Below are 21,632 nucleotides of genomic sequence, written 5' to 3' on the forward strand. Positions count from 1 at the left end.
TATAAGGAGTCACATTACATATATTCTAGAGCTATTGTATATGAAAGAAGAACAAGTATCAAATATGGATGGGATTCTGAAATAAAAAGTCCTCAGTAGAAATGCTGGCCATTATGTTTTAATTATGCAGTTTCTCATATATGTGATTTAATAGATTTAAATATTTTCTTTTAATAATGGCTACATATGTTTTTGCTTCAAATTGTTTTCATAATGTTGAAATATTCTAGCAATATGTGTAGAAAACTATTTGGCAGTATTTTAGGCCTGTCTTTGAATCCCCAATGTAGCTATCCACCTTGCATATATGTTATTATCATGACCAGAAAAAATATCTTAAGTGACCAAAGTCCAGCTATTGAATATCAGTAGAAATATATTATTATTGTCTTCTCCTCAGTCATCTGGAATAAAGGTGGTAATTAAAGTCACAGTTCAGATAGACTTAAATTCATTTCATTGTAAGTTTTTTAATTAAAGAACAAGAATTTGGCCCAAGCCTAAAAGATGAACTTCCATTAAAATCCCAATATTCATCTGCTTGAAGGAAGCAATATATTTCTTCAGTAAAAAAAACACATATAAAATTGATACAGAAAATTTGATGTTAATCTGATGGAATATTTTCTATACAAGGCATGTGTGTTTTAAGTCAAGTGTCTGAAATAGTAGGTATGTATTTTAAATTGTTTCAAGCCACATATTAAAAAATACCAGGCATCAGGGCTAAGATTGTGGCTCAGTGGTAGAGTGCTTGCCTGGCACATGTGAGAAACTGTGTTCAATCCTCAACACCACATAAAAAATAAAATAATAAAATAAAGTGTAAACAAGTTTTGAAAAAAAATAGCAGTCATCAGAAAACCATGTGGATGAGGCTAAATCATTCCATGACTCTTTAGACCTTTTAGATATAAAAGACATGACAGTAAGAAAAAACAAAATAGTGAAATATTTATGAACATAGTATACCATTTTAAAATCTGAGGTGATGTAGATATTTGGTTAAAACATCAAAGAGTTGATTTCTGTTTATTTTAATTTTTAACTGGAATCTACTATTTGTACTTTGATATGAGACCCATTATTGTAACTCAATATGTGTATTTAGTGTGTAATTATCACATCAGGGTAATTTTCATCTCATTAAAATTATTATTATTTGTTTGAAACCTGCAAATTTCTGGCTATTTTGATTTGTTTAAGATGTTATTGTAGAACATAATCACCTTATTGTGCTATGAATCCTAAGAGTTACTTTCTGGTCTTAACTGTTTTTGGCACTCCTTACACACAATCAGTCTCTTTCTCATTCTTATCATAAATCTGGGAAGCATTTCTATTTCAGTTTCTGTGTAATCAACTTTTTAGCTTCAGCACATAAATACCACATGCAGTATTTGTGGGAAAATAAATGTCATTACTAGGAAAAATAAAATATTATTCTCAATTAATAATTCGGGAAATTGGCATAATTCTTTGCATTCACTCATTCAGTGTTTTGAACTTGTCTATAATAATAAATCTGGAAAAAGAATAAAAATATATAAATCAAATATCCATGTTTTCAAGATTTTTGGGTCACATTTGGTCAATGGGAGTAATTTTTGTGACATCTATTTTTATAAAAATGGCATATGCTAATTCTTATAAATTTATTTATAATAAGTGAATATATTGTATGTATGTTTTTGGATTGTAAGTTTAAGTAGATCCATGTTACCATGAAGTAAATAACTTTAAAAATTGTATTAGAGTTGGCTCAGTGGCACAGGCCTGTCATTCCAGTGGATGTGGAGGCTAAGGCAAGAGTGTTGAGAGTTCAAAGCCAGGCTCATTAACTTAGTGAGGTACTGAGAAACAATTTAACCCTTTATCAAAATAATAAAAAAAAAAAAAACAAGAAAGAAAAGGGGGCCCAGACACAGTGGCACACACCTGTAATCCCAGTGGCTCAAGAGGCTAAGACAGAAGAATCAAGAGTTCATAGTCAGCCTCAACAAAGGTGATAAACTAAGAAAATTAGTGAGACTCTAAATAAAATACAAAATGAGGCTGGTGATGTTGCTCAGTGGTGGAGTATCCAAGAGTTCAATCCCAGAAGGGCCAAATCAAATAAATAAATAAAAGGTGCTAGGAATGAGGCTGGGCCTGTGGTTCAGTGGTAGCACAATTGAATTGCATGGCATGTGTGAGGCACTGGGTTTGATTCTCAGAACCACATATAAATAAACAAAATAAAGATCTTCCAACAAAGAAAAAAATATTTTAAAAACTGGCTATGTATTTCAGTGGGTAACCACCCAAATGCACTCACCCTGTACCCCTTCTCTATCTGGGATGACCACCCTAACACATATGAAAGAACAATATCTCAGCCTGGCCACCTATCCAGCATTTCTCCTTTAGCAGCCCATGAGGACCCATTCCTCACTTGATGCCCATTCTTTCATGCCACGTTTGATTATGCACTGGGCCTGCACTAAGCATCCGGAGCACAACTGGTTGTTAAGGTCCAGGTTCAGGTATCACTAATTCATTCCACTGGGACCTTATATTTTATAAAATGGGTTTCTAATAATTCAAAATGACAGGTTTAGGGCTGAAAGTACAGTTCAGTAGTAAAACGAGTGTTTCACATGTGCCTGGCTCTGGGTTCCTCTGCCACGCGACCAGAGTGAGCTTCATGAAAGAGGATTCGGTGCATAAGAAATTGCTAGTGAGTTTTAAATTAAAGAGACTCTCATTACCTTTAGCACAGCTCCAAGATGGCTTCTCCTAGTTCCCACCTCCAGCCACCTAATGTGGTGGTGAGGTTTACAGAAGAGACTAGTGAGAGAGGGAGAGCATGCCAGGGAGTGAGCTTTTATTGGGGAACAAAAAATTCAAAGGAAAATCCTATCCAATGAAGGATAAGGGGGCAGCATCCCAGTTTCAGGGCCAGCAATTGGGTCTTCAGGTCAGTTGCCAGGCACGGCTCAGCATGGACAAGCCCTCGGACCTGGGAAAGGGTGGGGAAGGCTTTTTAACACAGGCTGTGTTTAAGCGCCTCTCACCCAGCCAGGGAGGTAACTCAAATCACATGTAAGGATGGCCTCCCACAGGATCCAACTCCAGCTTGTAAAAAAAAAAAAAAATAAAGCCAGGCAGGCCTGGTGGCACATGCCTATAATCCCAGTGACAATAGAGGCTGAGGCAGGAGGCTCACAAGTCTAAGGACAGCTTCAGCAATGTAGTGAGGCCCTAAAAATCTTAGAGAGACACTATCTCTAAAATATAAAAAGGGTTGGGGATGGTTTTTCAGTGCTTAAGCAATCCTAGATTCAGTCCCCACAAGCAAAAACAAAATCAAGCCCAAACTAAAAGTGAAAACAAACTGTATTTCCCAATATCCTTTGCAGGTAGGGTATCTATGATTCTGTGCTGGCCAATGAGGTATCAGTGGAAACCACTGGACCTCTAGCTCTTTGTTTCTTTCTTCTTCCCTTTCCCCTGATTGCTGTATTGAATGGATAGCAGAATGAAAAACAGGAAGGGTCCTGGGGCATGATGGAATAGCTGGTTAGCCATAGCAGCCCAGACTACCAACCACTGTTTTTTTTTTTTTTTTTTTTTTTTTTTTTTTTTTGATTTTCAAGTAAAAGGAAATCTTTTTCAGTATTTAATGGGTATATTTTTCTAATAGTGGAAAGACAGATGCATTGATGTTTCTTCTTTTTTTGCTTTCTGTTCATTGTCCTCAGATACAGGAATAATGTAGGCCAAGAAAACCAGCCATCTTTGTCACCAATTATTATTCAGGTTTCTGGAGATGGAAATAAAGTACAACACAAAAGCTCAACTTTACCTAATCTGAGCCCTTGGGGCAGAGTTAGGCCTGAGTCATCTCCAGGATCCTTCACCTGCCCCAGAATGTTCTCAGAAAGTGAGTATCTTTTCTTTTGATGCCAACACTCAAGTCCAAAATCTCAGTGCTCCCATGGCTCTCCTGAGAACTGTTCCACAACAGACTAACACTCGTCCCAATCTCAATTCCTGCACTGATGGGCCATTGGGAAAGTGATTTTAAGCAAGCCTTACTGTTCCCATTTTTGAAGCGGGTCTTCTCCAAAAAAGACTTGAATCTAAATGAACATAGAAGGAAGAAGCCAGGGTCCAAGGACTGAAGATGAACACTGCCTCCAGAGAAACCTAGGATTTGAAAAAAAAAATTCCAATTAAAGTGAGGTGGCAGGTAAAGTATAGACCTTGACATAAAACAATAGCCTGACAGCAAATTATCAGGTGTGGGCATGGACATATGTGTGAGAGACTGACTTTTCACAGCCTCCACTATAGGTGAAAAATGAGTCAAAAGTACAGTTCTGGTGCCATCTAGTGTCTAATTAGGACTTAGCACTTCTAACAACAGGAAAGTACCCACATTAAGCAGAGCAGTAAGTAGAAGTAGGGATGAGACAGGAATACTTGAAACCTCAAAGAGGGGTGGGGTGATGCAACTGGAGAAGCAAGCAAGGAAGGGATTCTTAAGGAGGCTTTTATCTCACAGGTAGGAAAGGATTGGGGCAGCTAAATCACATGGAGAAGGGTATGTTTTAGAATAATTGAGAAGTTAAAACATTGCCATGGATGGTAACATTAGATCAGATGCCTAAAGGGGGTCAGTACTTCATGTCTCTTTAGTGCCTGAATTCTTGGGTAAGTCCAGGGGAATTGTAGCCCCCACAAAAATGAGAGCAGAGATTCCTTGCTGTTTTGTTCATGTCTGTGTCCTCTCTGCCTAGGACAGAGCCTGGTACTATAGTTTTTTTTTTTATTTTTTTTATTGCAAGGAGTTATGTTTCCATATATAAAATTAAATGAAGGCTGTGGTCATCTATTATGCATGAGGCATTGGGTTCAAGCTTCACCATAACTTAAAAATAAAATAAATATATTGTGTCCACCTACAACTAAAAAATAAATGTTTAAAAAAATACTAAATGATAATACTGTCAAAATAGATCCCCTACCCCATCCATTGCAAACTGCCTTTTAGAGAATCATGAAGATGGAACTTCGCCTTACACCAGCCTGAGAGGCAGACGTCACTTTGTGTCCTACTTTACAGACGTAGGGAGTGTCCCAAAGTAGCACCTGGAAAGAGTCAAGGCCTCTTCCCTCATCAATGCTTTTTTTATTGACCAGACGCTATGAAACCCCTGCCTGTGAGTGAGTGAGTGAAGGGGAATGTGTGATCCAGATCAGGCTCCAGCAAGTGACGGCTGCATCACAGGCTTACCCTCTCTGGACTTCAGGGTCTCAATATGTAAACAGCAGGCACCAAGAGAAGTCTCTGTGAACAAATTGGAAAAAATTATTGTTCCCCCAAAACAAAGTGTCTCAGGCGATATCCCAAGGACAACTTCCAGAAACACAATGGGAACCAACCAACCTGAAAATATAGAAAGTGCACAGCATCCAATGAGAAGGAGGAAGATAGAAAGGCTGTGCCATGCCATCTTCAGCCTCCCTCTATTGCCTCAGTGGGTAAGAGGGGAAACTGAGGCCCCCAATGGAGAAGACCCTGAGGTCAAATTACTATCTGAGAGCCCAAAGACCCTGCTTCCCCTCTGGGTCCACAGTGACTCCTGACAGAATTACCGGATGCCTCTCCTGACTCCCTTTACCTCCTGTGGATGCACCCACCATGCCCTCTGTTCCTGCATCACTGTGCCTCCTGGTTCCTAGGATGTGTTCAACTAAGGGGTCCTGGGTGGGGTGCTGCCTCCCACGTGCTTCCCCTGTCTTCTCCCCGCCCACTGTTCTTACTGAGTTGGGCTCCACTCACTCAGCCTGACTCTGCCTCACCAGCCCCGCCCACTAGGTCCTCTCCACTTTTTTTCATAGGCTCCACCCAGCATCTGGTATCTTACCTGCACTGTTCTGCAGAGCCACGCCCACTCCACCCATTTGATCCTCTGCATTCTGTCCACGTGACTCATCCTCTGATGACATATTTAACAGTCTGGGATTGCAGATTTTTCCCTCTAGCTCTGGAACGTTTGCAGTCTGGGTTGGCCCAATTCCACCAGCATCCACTAGCATACAAAATGGCTCTGCTCTTCTTCATTAGGCATGGTTTTCCATCAAGATCACTCCTACACCAGCCTCCCTGTCACCTAGCCTCTCCATTGCTCCTTGAAAACTCCACCTGAAATGAATGAAAGAGATCTTGCAGAGATGCCCATGGTTGTGACACCACTGAGTCTAAGGGACAATTACCTTTGGGCTCTGGTCACGTTTGAACCCCACATCTTCAATCGTTCACCTTGAACCACTCTGCTAACCACAGAGTATCTCCATTTACAAAATTCCAGATGATGACAATACTTTATTTGCATAAATATGAGCATGTTTTCAGCACTATCTTTGTATTATGGATGCAGAAGAGGCACTGTCAAGCAACTAGCAGTGGTCCCTGCCCTATTTGTGAAAGAGCCCAGCCAGATTTAAAAAGCATGTTTTCAATGGACATGGCCTTCTGCTTTTTTTAAGCTCTGTGGCCTTCAGCACCTTCTCTTACCCTTTCAGCACAGGATGGGCACAATTACATGGCAAACAAGAGTCATCTGTGATCTCTTTTCCAGCCAGCCTGGGGCATCTCAGAATGAGGAAGCATAGGTATCTGGTCATGGCCATCTTTCTCAGGGTTCAGTCTCAGAAGAGAAAGCCTCTTTATAATGACTTCTGTATAACTATGGTTTATTCTGACAGTCTGACCCAATGCTGTAGAGACAGGGCAACGGTTGGGGACTTGGACTTCAAGCTGCAGGAACTGAACTAGGTGATTTAATTTTAAAAGAAAATGACACTGGGGAGGTCAAGGAATCTGATAGCAAAGTTCAATAAAACCAGGATGTGGGTTTTGCCAGGTGATTTCAGTGGCCAAAACCCCTTTATAGTTCTTGCTGAACCCCATTGTTATATGAGCACCCTGGAAGCCTTTCTGCAGGAGTCACAAGACAACTGGCCAAGGAGAGCCATTGTTCCTGAGGCAGTGTCCCCCTCAGAGTTTTAATACCCTTGGTTGTTGGCCAGAAGTGACTGGAAGTTTCTTGTCCCTGCCCAAAGCCCATGGGCACTTTTCAAGCCATGTCCTGGGGAGCTGAACTGGGCCAGGGAGGCACAAAGGGGATGGGGGTGGTCATTACCTGATGGCTCGGAGGGTGGCCTTGAGAGTGGGGATCATGTCTCGATGAGGAAGTCATTTCCGTAGCCCCTGTCTTCTGCCATGGGATAGCCTGTCCCAGCATCTGGGAGGGAGACACAGGTGTCAATGGCAGGCCTCAACATGTGGGGAAGCTCTGAGACTCTCCCTGGAGTAGGAGCTTCCAGGCCTCAGGCTTTGTCTCCACTTTGTGGGGCTGCACTGTGGCCTCCAGCTGCCACAGCACCCACCCTTCCTTGCACCCCCTTTCTTGTCCAGAAGTTTGAGTTAGAGGCCCGAGGGCTGGGGAGGGCATGTGAAGTGGGCAAAGTATGTCCCACAGGACCCAAGAGGTCCCATGAGACAGCAATGGACACCTTTGAGGGCCTCAAAGTCTGATAGATCTGAAGTGGGATTCTTTCTCTGTCGGACTGTCCTGGTGACCTTGGGAAGTCACTATCTGTGCCATTCACACTTCACAGGTCTCAGAGAGTACCCAGCAATATGGTGAGAGTGAAGGACCCAGTGGCCTCAGACACTGAAGTCACTGCTTTCCTGCTGGCCCTCCCTCTTCATGAGTAGAAGATGCATACAAGGCCATTGTTCCTATGGCTCCTCAACACAGGGGGGGCTTTTCTGACCCCTCTTCCTCCCCCCAGACCTGGGTACTGAGGTGTCCATCTGCAGATGGCTGTGCAACTGGTCTCTGCCTTCAAATTGACCTGCAAAGCTGTTTGCCCTTCAGGGCCACCTCAGAAACCATGGCAACCTGCCCCCAGCTCCCTGAAGACAGCCAGGAAAGCAGCTAACTCAGGAGCCTCCTGTCCTATGAGCCCTGATGCATGAATGAGATGAGGGAGAAGGAGGGAAGGGAGAGGCACTTTGGGGACTCAAGAGTTCTTCAAAGGAGAGGAGGGGAGGTGGGGAGGAGGTGTGCTCAGGAGAGCAGAAGTCGGGGAGACAGGCAGAGGACAGGGGGACAGGAGGCCCTTACCTTGGGAGCTCTGCCAGAAAGTGTAGGCTTTCATGCGGAAGGCGGTGCGGAAGCACTCTTTATTGTTTAAGCCAGCAGGCTTTGGCTCTTTAGAAGGACTTTCTTCTATGGCATCTACATTCAGAGGGGTAAATAGCTTTCCTTTAGTATTGCTACCACGAGGATTAGAAAGGCGAACCCGATCCAAGAGACCCAGCTTTTGGCTACAAAATAAGCAAAAGTGAACAATTTTCCTCCTTAAGTTCAGGCTCTTGTAACTTCCCATCCCTCCATAAAGACTCAATGTCCTCCTCCAAGGCTGATGGGGAGTAGTGCCCAGTGTAGGACAGGTTGGGGCTCACATGCTGGACACCAGTGCACAGCCTCACATCTTGGGAGAGCTCCTCAACTCTCTGGACCCAGCTTCCTCCTATGTTAAAGTGGGGTGCACATAAGATACAGTAAGAGCGTCCACCCCTCTAGGGTTTCCCTTTCTGTAGTTTCAGCTATCTGCTGTCTACCACTATCTGAAAATGTTACTAGAGTGCAATGAAGGATTAAGATATTTTGAGAGAATGCATGCACATTGCATAACTTTTATTTTATCCTATTATTATAAATATTTATTATCTGTTATTGCTGTTCATCTCTTACTGTGTCTAATTTGTAAATTCAATTTTATCCTAGGTGTGGGTGTATATGTAAAAAACAAAAAACACCCAGTGTATGTCAGGCTCTGCACCACCTTGTTTCAGGATCCATAGGGATCTTGGATGCATCCCCTGTGGATGAGAGGGGCTACTGGGAGGTTCCTGTCTCATAGTTCATGCTGAAAAGATTCGTTGCTTCTTCATGTCTCTCCCTTCTGTATCAATGACTTTCTGTCTTTCCTTTTTTACCACATTGTGGTGCAAAATATGACTTACACAGGCAGATCCATATCAAATGCCCCTTGAATAGAACTAAATAACATAAAGCCATAAAGTGGCACCTTTAACCTGCTATCCACAGACAGATTCTAGGGGGTCCAGGAACTTGGGTGGAAAATGATACCTTTAAGATTCTAGCCTTTAACTAAAATTTATCATCTCTTTCAATTAACAAATGCAGGTAACAAACTCCATCAATATCCCCAATGCCTATAACTGCCCACAAAAGAAATTATAGATAATTTTATGTCCTATTAGTTCAAGGTATTGTTTATGCTCATGGCAGCTTCAAGGTTATCATAGTATTCAACCTGCCACTAGGTCTTGTCCTTTAGTACAACACAATGAAGCATGTATTTGACAGTTCAAATTTTTAAGTATTTAACTCTATTTAATACTTAACAACCAGTTTCTTTTATAACTGCATATTATATTTTATTTATGGATTCAAATAAGTATTCTCAGAAAGAATCCGTGAGTTTTGCCAGACTGCCACAAAAGTTCTTGGCACAAAAAGTAGTTGATAACAAATATACAGTTGTCCTGGTACAAAATATCAGCTCCTGGTACAAAATAACACCTCCACTTGAGGCCAGGTCTATCCTTCCCATCTGGCTGACATTGGCCAAGCCATGCTGTTCCTGACCCTCAGGAGCCTCATCTGTAAAATAAAGGTAAGCATTCCCTGTTCCATTGGGTTGCAACGAGACGATGTTGGTCAAATATTTGACAAAGAACTTGATACATGGTAGGTGCTCTTTAAATATGAATTTCTTGTGGTGCACGACTGTAATCCCAGCAGCTTGGGATGCTGAGGTAGGAGGGTCATGTGTTCAAAGCCAGCCTCAGCAAAAGCAAGGTACTAAGCAACTCAGTGAGTCCCTGTCTATAAATAAAATACAAAATAATGCTGGGGATATGGCTCAGTGGTCGAGTGCCCCTGAGTTCAATCACCAATATATCCCTCCCCCAAAATAAATAGATATGAATTTCTTCCCTCTATTTCCCACCCTCTGTGCTGTTGCACTAGTTGGCATAAGAAATAGTGATTTCTGTGTGAAGATATCTGGAGAGTCATATTGCATATTTTCCCACATAAATAGGCTCCAGTCATTGGCTTCCTCTCCAGTACTCTACATGGGGCTTAGCACAAAATAGGGTCTCATGAGAGGGTGAATGTGTATGGGTGTTCCATCAGTTCCCTGTGGGCCTGGGACCACTCTGTGTTCTGAGAAGCCAGTGTCACTGCCACAGCTGTGGGCTTCTGCCTTTGCAGCCTAGGGTTGTGTGGAGGGAGGTCCTAGGGTGGGGCTGCGGGGCTCAGGTGGGAATGCCAACCCTGCTAAGAACTCCTGCACTCCCTGAGCACCAGGTCCTCATCTGGTACAGGGGCCTGACAACTGCTTCATAGAGGCTTGGGGACTGTTACACATGATGTTATCTGTGACACATCCTGCCTGCAGCCTGGTAAATAGAAGTCACTAAGAAATATTGTATAAATAAGTAAATAAACAGATGACTATGAGAATAAGCAATGGGCACCCCTTATTTCTTGCTCCCTCTGGGGCTATTCTATCTCATCCTGCACTGTTCACAGCAGTTTGGTTGAAGGACCCCACGAATAACCAGCCCAGGGTACATTTAGATAAACTCCAATATTCAACCAGCTCCATCTTCCCTAAGCTGAAGTCAAAATTTTTGGAGCTGCCTTCCTGACCAATATTTGGTGAATAGCAAATAGGCAGAGAAGATGTCAATGGTGGATAAGGCAGGAAGTGAACTGAGCACATAGAGAAGGCAAACATGCCCACCAAGGAAGAAGAGGCTTTGGCATTTACTTTTCAGGCCATCTTCCCTCTTGGCCCCTGCCTACCTGCCCTGCTACACCTCCAAGTGGCTCCATCTTTCTATCTTCACCAAGCCCTTTCTCCTTCCCAAAGGGTCCTCCCACACAAACAAGTCCACCTGTCTGCAGTGCCCTTTTTCACCTCCTCAGACAACCTCATTCCTATCTGCAAACCTATGTACAAGTGTTCCCCCTTGGAAATTAGATACTCCTCATCTGCTCCAAAGTCATGTTGTATTTCTCTCTGTCATATATTAACACACTGTGTGAATAAACCATTTCCACATCTGCTAGGCAGAGCCTCTGCCTAGTTATTTTGGGCCTAGCACACTCCCCTGCCCAGTACATCTGGATGCTCAGCATGGTACCTCAGGTCATGACCTTTGGGAAGAGACATCCTGGTGAACCATGTGACCCAGGACACATAACTTGTGCTCTTTGGTCTCCAGCTTCCTCACAAGCAGAATAAAGACAGTGAGCCTGTACTTCACACAGCTGACGAAGAGTTAAATGCAGTAATGCTTGTAAAGTACTTTGCCCACTGTCTGGGATGCAGGAAGCGTTTAATAAATGCTGGCTATCATCATTATCTTGGTAAATAATCCTCTTCTCACAGAAGAAGTGGAAAGCTTACTACATTTGTGAAAATAGTGGATACAATTTCCTGGGCCACAAAAAAAAAAAAAAAAAAAAAAAGAAAAAAAATGTTTGTGCGGTGTTTTTAAATTTTATTTTATTCTTTTACATGAACTGAGATGAGCTTTGGGGATTTATATATTATTTTCCAGTGCTTCTTAATGCTAATCTCAAAACATTCAACATTCAAAAAGAACACATTCCAAGACCGCACTAGATCTTGGAATGTGTTCTTTTTTCCATATTTTTTGCTGGTGTGTTATGGTTGTACATATTGGTGGGATTTATTATTACACATTCATACATATGCACACAATATAATAACATAATTTGGCCAATATTATTCCCCAGTATTTATCCTTCCATTCTTTCCTCCTTCCCCCTGGTAACTTTTCTCTGTTCTACTCGTCTCCCTTTGATTTTGATGAGATTTCCTCCTACTGCTCTTTTCTTTTTCCTCTTGAACTTCCATATACGAAAGAAAACATATGGCCCTTGACCTTCTATGTTTGGCTTATTTTGCTTAACTTATGTTCCCCAGTGCTATTTATTTTCCTATAAATGTCATAATTTCATTCTTCTTTATGGCTGAATAAGATTTCATTGTGTCTATACACCACATTTTCTTTATCTGTTCATTACTGATGAACACCTAGGCTAGTTCCATAGTTTGAGTATTGTGTATTGTCTTGCTATAAACATGTGCGTGCATGTATCACTGTGGTGAGATGACTTTAAGTCTTTAAGATTAATAGTGAGGAGTGATATAGCTGGTCATATGGTGGTTCCCTGCCTACCCTTTTGAGGATCCTGGATTTTGATTTCCATAATGGCTGTACTAATTTACAGTCCCATCAACAGTGTAAAAGTGTTCCTTTTTCTTCACATCCTCTCCAGAATTTATTATTTTTTGTACTATTGATGGCTGCCATTCTGACTAGAGTGAGATGAATTCTCAGAGTAGTTTTGATTTGCATTTCCCTGATTGCCAATGATGTTGAACATTTTTAAAATATTTTAGAAATTTTCACTTTTTATGAAAAGTATCTATTTAGTTCATTTGCCTATTTATTAATTGAGTTATTTGATTTTTGGCATTAAGTTTTTGGGTTCTTTATACATTCTGAATATTACTCCTCTGTCAGAAGAGTAGCTAACAAAGATTTCATTCCATTCTGTAGGTTCTCTCTTCATATTCCCAATTGTTTATTTTGCTGTGCAGAAGCTTTTTAATTTGAGGCTATCCCATTTATTACTCAAAGCATTATTTCCTGAGCTTTAGGGGTCCTATTGAGGAAGTCGTTGCTTGTGCTTACATGCTGGAGTGTTGACCCTATGTTTTCTTCTAGGAGTTGCATTGTTTCTGGTCCAATTCCTTGATCCATTTTAAGTGGATTTTGTGCAGTGTAAGAGATGAGGGTCTGGTCTTATTCTATATATGGATAATCAGTTTTGGGAATGTGATCTTTATGTCTATGTAGAAAAGACTCCAAAGGCAGTGTGAACTTATGCATGATTGAAGACCTCATTGGTCTGGAGGGAATGAAAATCAAGAATATGCTGGAGGGAGTCTTGAGACCTGGATCATATAACCTCTGCTGCTCATGTGCTGTGTGATATAAGGTGAGCCTGTCTCCTCAAGGATTCTCAGTTTGTATAAATCTATCTAGATGAGTAGTCTGGTTTTCTTCCCACTCTGCCTCTGTGAGTCATGAGCTGCTGCAGTTTCTCTAGAAAATGTTCTCTGACCTTGTCATCAAAATTCATCTAGCCCTCTTCTACAGTCCACCCCCAATGACCTCTACAGTCCAAGCTAGGTGCAGGCAAGAAACTCTCCATTCACTATACATACACATTCATGGAAAGCCTGACATATATTTCTGCAGGGAAATTGATGGTTCTGACTGCAATGGTTTCTTCCAAACAGGATGATGTATGGGGAGAGCACCATGCAGATCACTCAAGGGTCAAGGTTGTCCAATCACAGGTTCTCAAAGGCCAGTGTTCTCAAATGGTTCCCTGCAAGCAGTCCAAGTTCCTGTCACCTCCTCTGCCCAAATTCTGTCAGCTCTAGGAGCACAGCATTGGCTTAAGATACAAGAATATATTTCATGCTTGTATAACTATGTCAAAATGGATTCTACTGTCATACATAGCTAAAAGGAATAGTAAAATACAATTTTTTAAAAAGTCTACTGTGAGACCTTGTAAGTGGTTTTCCAACAAATAATAATGTGTGTGTAATTATTTATATTTATAAATACATAAGCAGTTTGCAGTGGTATTTACAAGATGGCCTTTCTTTACCATCCGTAGCAGGGTCCATGGTTTCCCTGTCATTGGGGCCTCTTCTGAGAGGGAGAAGGAGGAGGGTTAGAGAAATGCTTAGAACCCAGAGGCTCCTGCAGTCTCTGCAGCAGCCTGCAGTGAGGACTGTTTGCTGGGAAGCATCTGCAGGTGTGGGAACCATGCATTATGGTCTTGATTCATTTTCTGAAGTTCCATGTGTGAGGCCAAGAAGCAAATGAAACTCCATGTAATGGAAATAACTTCTTAATATTCAGAACTGCCAGACTTTGGATTTTAGTCTTGCCACACATTCACTGTGTAAACCAGGGGGAATGATTCAACCTCTCTGAACCCCACTCCCCTCATCCACCAGGGAGGATATCAAAGCTTATTTTATACTGGGGTTTTATGGACCAAAGGAGGCAACACAGAGAGAATTCCTGGCACAAAATCTGGCCCAGAGGATAGTAAGTGGCTGCTGCTATGATTCCCATTAAGTTTCTCTGATTATGTCTGCATGAAAATGGAGGAGAAATGCCATCATCAGCAAAAGTGACCCCAGAGACTCTATGTTGTGACAAGCATGGCCACACGGGGGCCACCCACCATACCAAAGCATACTGGGAGAACTGGACCGTGTACCCTGACCCAGTGGTGGGGAGAAGGGAATTTATAATCAGAAATTCACCTGGCGGCTGACTCCAGCTGTTCTTTCCTGTAAGGAGAAGAGGGAGAAAAGACAAACAAAGCGTGAATTACATGGAACACGCCCCCCCACCCCCCGCCAAAGTTTGCTCCACAGATTCCCTTTGAAGGTGCTGGAGCAGAGTGTTGCTCTGGGACAAGATGAAATATGTGGAGGGGAAGCCATGAGGGAGGAAGTCCCAGCTGGACCCCAGGCCCCTGCTGCTGTGTGCTGTTAGGTTCTTCTCAGCCACTCCTATATGCCCTTTCTCATCCAGAAAATAGCTGCTGAAAACCCTCTCTGCCCCTGTCTGTAGTGGATCTCAGTGGATTTTTTCAAGAGGAGACAGATCAGGCTGCAGCAGCCACACACCCCACTGTCTTTCACCCCCATCATCATTATAATCAACACTGGCATCTTTCATGCCTTCTTGGGCATCTTTCATGCCTTCTGCTTGGTCATCAGATACTACTGTAGGTGCTTTTATAGGTCAGCTCATTTCATCCTCATTACAACCCTATAAGGTAAGTACTAGGATCAGTCATTTTCCTGATGAGGTGCAGAGAAGTAAAAAAAAAAATATATTGCTCAAGGTCACAATTAGGAAGCTGCAAGGTCAGGATCCCAAGTTGGGCCATCTGGCTTCAGAGTCCAATCTGTCCAGAGGGGCACTGCAGGTGCTGAGCCTTTGCCCAACCTCAGCATTTTAAAATATTCAATTACTCATTTCACAGGTGGCTGATATATGAAAACAATACATCACAACCAGAACACTCACATCATTTATCCAATGCATTCCATTCTTAATACATAGAAGGTGAAATGTCAAATTGGTAGCCAGAAGTTGAGGTGTTAATCTCAGAATCAGACCATAGGTAAATAGAAGGTGATGTCCTCCAAGTTACAGTGAGTCCTAAGGAAACATCCCTGCTCATAGAAGAGAGCACCTCCTCTCAAGCAGATTCAGTGAACATTCATTGAAGCCCCAATATTAACCAGCACTAGGAATACATATATGAATAAGAGATAGCTTCACAAGTGGTTCTTCATGTAGAGAGGACAGTTGGTTGACAGAACATTTCTCCCTTTGTGGGTAAGAAAACTTAGCTGATGGGAGAGTATATGACACCTGGGTTCTTTCCACCCTGCACAGGGCCCAAGCCTCATTTCTGTCTTTCCAGTGGAGCTTCATTTATTTTGTTGTCACAGAATTTGGCTATTGTCAAAACATACTAATTCTGCATTTTAACCTTTGCATATTTCCTGGATTAAGACTTATCAGCCCTAGTATAATGGTTATAAATAGCTTTCCTTATCCAATATGATATAAAATTCCTTGATTTAGTGAACTCTAAGGGCTGCTCTGAACTAGTAGAAATAATTATTAATTAGAAATGTGGAGAATAATTGAATCAATATTAGTTTCATAATCTTTCTTGTGTGCGTTCAGTTTTTAAAGGGAGAATATAAAAATATTATAATAGAATTATCCTTGACATTGATACAAGCAGACTCTTTTTCTTCAAATCCGGTGGTATGATTTACCAATGTGTCCCCCCAAACCTCATGTGTGAGACAATAGAAGAAGGTTTAAATGTGAGACAATTGGGTTATAAAAGCCTTAAGCCAAGTAGTAAATTAATCTCTGAGTGGTAACTGAAAGCAGTTAGGGTGTGGCTGGAGAAAGAGTGTTCCCAGGAGACATGAATTTGAGGCACATATTTTGTCTTTATTGTGTTAAGTGTGTGCTTGCTCTCTGGCATGCACACTCTCCCTACCCTCTCCCCTCCCCTCTCCTCTCCTCCCCTCCACATCATAGATTCCTAGTGATGTGTCTTGAGCCACTTGGCTCCACCTCAGCTCCTGGTGTGATGTTTTTCCTCCCCTCAAGCCCTGAGGATTGGAGCCAGTTGTCTATGGACTGAGATCTCTGTGAGGCCCAAATACAATTTTCCTCTTCTAGAACTGTTTTTGTCAGGTCTCTTAGTCACACCAGAGAAAAAGCTGACTAAAACATCTAGAAATCAATACTGGGAAAGGACCATAGAGAAATAAAAGTGTTCCTTTGGGGAGATAAACACATGCTCCGTACACTAAGGGTATTATACAGAAATAGCATTCTTCTAAACGCACACATAATACTTCCTTAAAAAAAAATGTTTTTGTTTTTCTTCTTCCTACTTGGTGTTCCATCTATATCTAAGCACAAACTTGAAAGTTATAACCATTACCTAGAAAAAAAATATTTATTTATTTATGGTACCAGGGACTGAACTCAGGAACACTTAAACACTGAGTGGCTCAGTGTTAAGTATACATATTTATTTATTAGAGACAGGATCTTTCTAAGTTATTTAGGGCCTCACTAAATTGATGAGGCTGGGTTTGAACTTGCAATACTCCTATGAGGCTTCAAATTTTAGATCCTTTTCCTGACTTCAAGGAACATAAAGCAGATTTTTTTTTTTACATTTTTTTATGAAAGACTTTTATGTAAATTTTTGTAGTATTGTTTTAGTAGAATTTTACTTCTTTGCTATTCAGAATTGACCTCTGTATTCATCTTTATTCATGGTACACAGTATTACACATAGTTCTGGAAGTAACAGTGATGTGGATCGCTTAATCCAACACTACAAAAAAATCAAATATCAAGAGCTGACACAACTTTGCCTTAGAGAGAACCAGATTGGAGTTTGTCCTGTTGTGTTCAAGAATAGTAGAAGGCTATCACAATGGCTGGATATGTGCTGAAAGCTAAAGTTTCAATTTGTTGTTTTTTTTTTAAACAAAGAAATATTTTAAATAAAGCCTAATTCAAATTGTCTCATAGCAAAAGAATAAAATCTTATTAAGTATTAGTGTCATTATAGTGAAATGAAAATGTTGTTACACTTAATACTGTTTTGATAAATATTAGGGGTTAACCCTAATGTAACAAAAATTAAAATAAAACTTCCATCTCAAGTGTGATATTCAGAGTGCAGTGTATCAGTCCTGACCTAGCAGTGGCTATGTCTCAGCCACAGAAAATCTCTGGTCCTCTCTGAATGTAAATGTGTGGTGCGAGGCTGTGCAGTCAGGAACTGAGTGACTCAACATGAGAAGTAGATGCAAAGGGAATCTTGCCCACCCACAAGCCTATACCCATGTTCAGTCTCGGATTGGATGAGCAGACCTTGACTAGCAGAGTTACTGCTAATGAGTCTTTCTCCAAATGTAACCAGTCAGTAAGCACCCAAAGCATCTTTCACTTCACTAGAATACTTCATAATCAGTTGAAGATACAGCATCCTGGCCTGCGGGAGCCATCCTGTCCTGCTACCCAGAACCAGATGGGTTTGCATGGTGCTGTGTTCTTCAGAACCTGCCTTCATAGCCTGCCATGTGTTGAAGGGGACAGAGGAATGTACAATCCCAGGTAGAACAGTGTTGGGATGGACTTATGTTTTAAGTGTATCTTTCTGATTTTTAAGCAAAATACTCAATTTTCAGCTTATTTTCTAATTTTTATTCCATGGTAATATCAAAAATTGGAAAGTGTTTAACATTAAAACTTCTAATTGCTAATGAGCACTGAGGAAATGGGAGCTATCAGTTAAAATAAAAATAAAGACAAAAGATTTTTCTTGAACATACATATGTGACAGGGTATTAAAAAGCCAGCACCGTCTGCTAACTCTAAGGGAGTTAGCTTGTTCACACCACTGCGGCCTTTCTTCATTCAGGGTAGTGTGTTTGCAGCCAACCTCCATGGTGTTGTCTGATGCTAGTCTCCTATCCTGGTAACTGCTGGCCTTTCCTAAAGGCTGTGAGGGAAATGATCTCCCTGTTCAGCCTCCTCTCTAAGGATGGTCCTGTGGATCCTGAGCAGGGCTGGCCATCCTTTCCACACTTGATCTTAGCCAAAAGGCCGAGAAGCGATGGCCATCCTTTCCAAAGCACAGATGATTTGCAAGTAACAAGTCAGGTGAAACTGAAAGCAATGGAGTCTAATGAGGCTATTGCTGAACAGTCCCAAGGCTGAATTTATATGAGGCATGTGGTCCACTCTTGCAGTACTCTATAAAACCATTTACTGTGCTGTTGGAGGCCAAAGGGCCAGGACAAATCCCTTCTCACATAGAGGAAGGAATGGTGGCCACGTGTATCACTTCTCCCATGTGCAGAGATAAGGCATTGGTGCTAAGAATGAAACCTTTGCAGCTTCTATTGGACATGCTTTCTTTTTAGGAATGAAGGAATATTCTTCCATTTTTTAGCCATTCTTTTGTAATTTCTACAAAATTGCATGTAACTGTATAAGTATTTTTAAAAGAGAGTTTTGTAAATATTTAATATACTGTTAATTTGATTTTCAATTATAAAGGTCAAGTATTCTTCTATCTTTGGGGTCTTTATGTTTTATAATACTTTGCTAAAAATGAAAAAAAAAATTGTACCTTTTCAGAATGTTTTAATGTGGATTTAATTTAGTGAAAATAAAAGTTTTTTAAGTGTCAAAAAATTGCAATTTAAAAAATTCAAAATAATATTTTCCATGGCAACTGCCATATATGATTTGGTTACTGACTGTTGGAATTCTTGTCTTACTATTCTCTTCCTCAAACTTGCCCTTATCCTTCTGGCCACATTGCACTCCATTTTGCTCCTTAAACATTGCATGTGTGTTTTTTTTTTTTTTTTTTTTTTTCCTCTCGGGAAGCTGCAAACACAGTGCAGTTTCTAGATATCTCAGTTGCAGAGCCCACAGAGGAAGTGAACCCAGACTGCACTTGCCAGAGCCCCTGAGGAGGAGACCCCAGCCTGCACCCACCAGATTCCATGGCGGAGGCACCCCAGGCCTGCCTCCACCTGATTACGTGCCCCAGCCCTGCACCCTCCTGAAACCACCAAGGAGGCGCCCCAGGCCTGTGCCCAGCTGAGCCCACTGAGGAGGCTTCCCCAGGCCTGCCTCCAACCAAGCCCACCAAGGAGGCACCCCAGGCCTGCACCCTCCTAAAGCCACCAAGGAGGTGCCCCAGGTCTGTGACATCCTGAAGCCACCAAGGAGGTTCTCCAGTCCTGCCTCTGCCCAAGCCCACCAAGGAGGCGCCCAAAGCCTGCTTCTGCCTGAGCCCACTGTGGAGGTGCCCCAGGCCTGTGCCCTCCTGAAGGCACCAAGGAGACACCCCAGGACTGCACCCTCCTGAAGTCATCAAGGAGTTGCCCCAGGCCTGCACCCTCTTGAAGCCACCAAGGAGGTGCTCCAGGCCTGCTTCCTCCCAAGCCCACCAAGGAGGCACCCCAGATCTGTGCCCTTGTGAAGCCACCTAGGAGGCGCCCCAGGTCTGCGCTCTGCTGAAGCCACTGAGGAGGTGGCTCAGGCCTGTGTCCTGCTGAAGCCACCAAGGAGGTGCCCCAGGCCTGTGTCCTGCTGAAGCTGCCAAGGAGGTGCCCCAGGCCTAAGCCCACTGAGGAAGTGCCCCAGGCCTGTGCCCTCCTGAAGCCACCGATGAGGTGCCCCAGGTCTGTGTCCTGATAAAGCCACCGAGGAGGTGCCCCAGGTCTGTGCCCTGCTAAAGCCGCCAAGGAGATGCCCCAGGCCTGAGCCCACTGAGGAAGCGCCCCAGGCCTGTGCCCTCCTGAAGCCACCAAGGAGGCACCCCAGGCCTGTGCCCTCCTGAAGCCATGGAGGAAGTGCCCCAGACCTGCACCCACCTAAAAGATAACCCCAGCCTGTGCCCGCCCAAGCCCACCGAGGAGGTGCAAAAGGCTTGTCCCCACCCTAGCCCACTGAGAAGCCACTCTAGGCCTGTGCCCACTGGAGCCCACCAAGGAGACACCTCAGGCCTGCGCCCACCCCAGCCTGCCTGGCCTGGGCCCATGGAAAGGCTCAGGAGCCTGTGGCAGTGCGCTTCTCCAGACCCACCTACCTTGTTCTGGTGCTGGGAACAGGTGCAGCTGGAGCGCCCAGCATCCCTGGCAACTGGGACTGAACTTTGCAGCCCACTGCCTCTTGCTATGCTTTTGACTGATGTCTCAGGTGCCACAGGGTTTCAGGTGCCACACGGGGACCATGGAGATGGGGTCTGGACAGTTTTCCCCGCTTCCACTCCAGACTGCCAGTTCATGGGGCTGAAAAATTGATAAGGACAAACGCTCAGCCACTGCCCTAACCACTCACAGCCACCCATACCCTATGCTGAAAAGAATGAGCATCAAACCACTTGCCTGCTTAGGCATGGGCCTCTGCAGCTCGACACTCACTGCCAAATGGCTGAGAGAGGGGGAATCTGCGCTCAGACTGCCCCCTCTGCTAATCAATTTTCAAACTCACCGTGCTGCCCTCCTGCAATTTTGAGCCAGTTCCTGCGGCTTCCACGCCATTATGCCCTCTGTGGAGGACACTGCCTTGGATGCTATTTTGACATGCCCTCCAGTGGTGGGCTGCTGGGCCCAAAGTTTTCAATCTCTGGTACCAAAATTCTACTATAGAAATGAGATAATATGCACACCACTCGGTTTGAAGGGGAGAGGAAGAGGCAGCCTATCAATCAGCTGATCTCAAACACTAGAGCATCTGCAAAGTCCAATTTCAAATCTCCAAGAAATAAAATGTGTGTGTGTTTTAAAACATAGTCTTCATTATTATTTAGGTATGGCAGGGCCAACAGCTCAGAGGAAGATGCCACTGAAGAGGTAGCTTCTTATGTTCTGTTTCCAGTTCTGTTTCCACACCATGACATGAGTGCCACATAGGGGCTAGGAGCACTGGCATCAGTCAAAAGCACAGAAGGAAAAAAAAAAACACAGAAGGGAGAGGAAATGTGGGCAAGAGCTCTTGGTGTGGTTTCTATGATTAGGAAGAAGTGGGGTGGGGTAGTGAGGTTTAGGATTGTCTGGCTTAATTAATTCAGTGGGACTTGAGGCAAAGGGCTGTTCCTTATTATCTGATATCTGCTCCTGAGGGCATTAGCACAGGTGGATGATGACACAGGGAGTGAGATCTCTGTAAAGCAGGCTGTTGGGGCATGAGCTGGCTCATGTTTCAAAAGTCTACTCAGGCCCACATTGCCATCTCTAGGGATTAGCAAAGTTTGGAA

This window comes from Marmota flaviventris, unplaced genomic scaffold (genome assembly GCF_047511675.1).
Source record: "Marmota flaviventris isolate mMarFla1 unplaced genomic scaffold, mMarFla1.hap1 Scaffold_45, whole genome shotgun sequence".
NCBI lineage: Eukaryota > Metazoa > Chordata > Mammalia > Rodentia > Sciuridae > Marmota > Marmota flaviventris.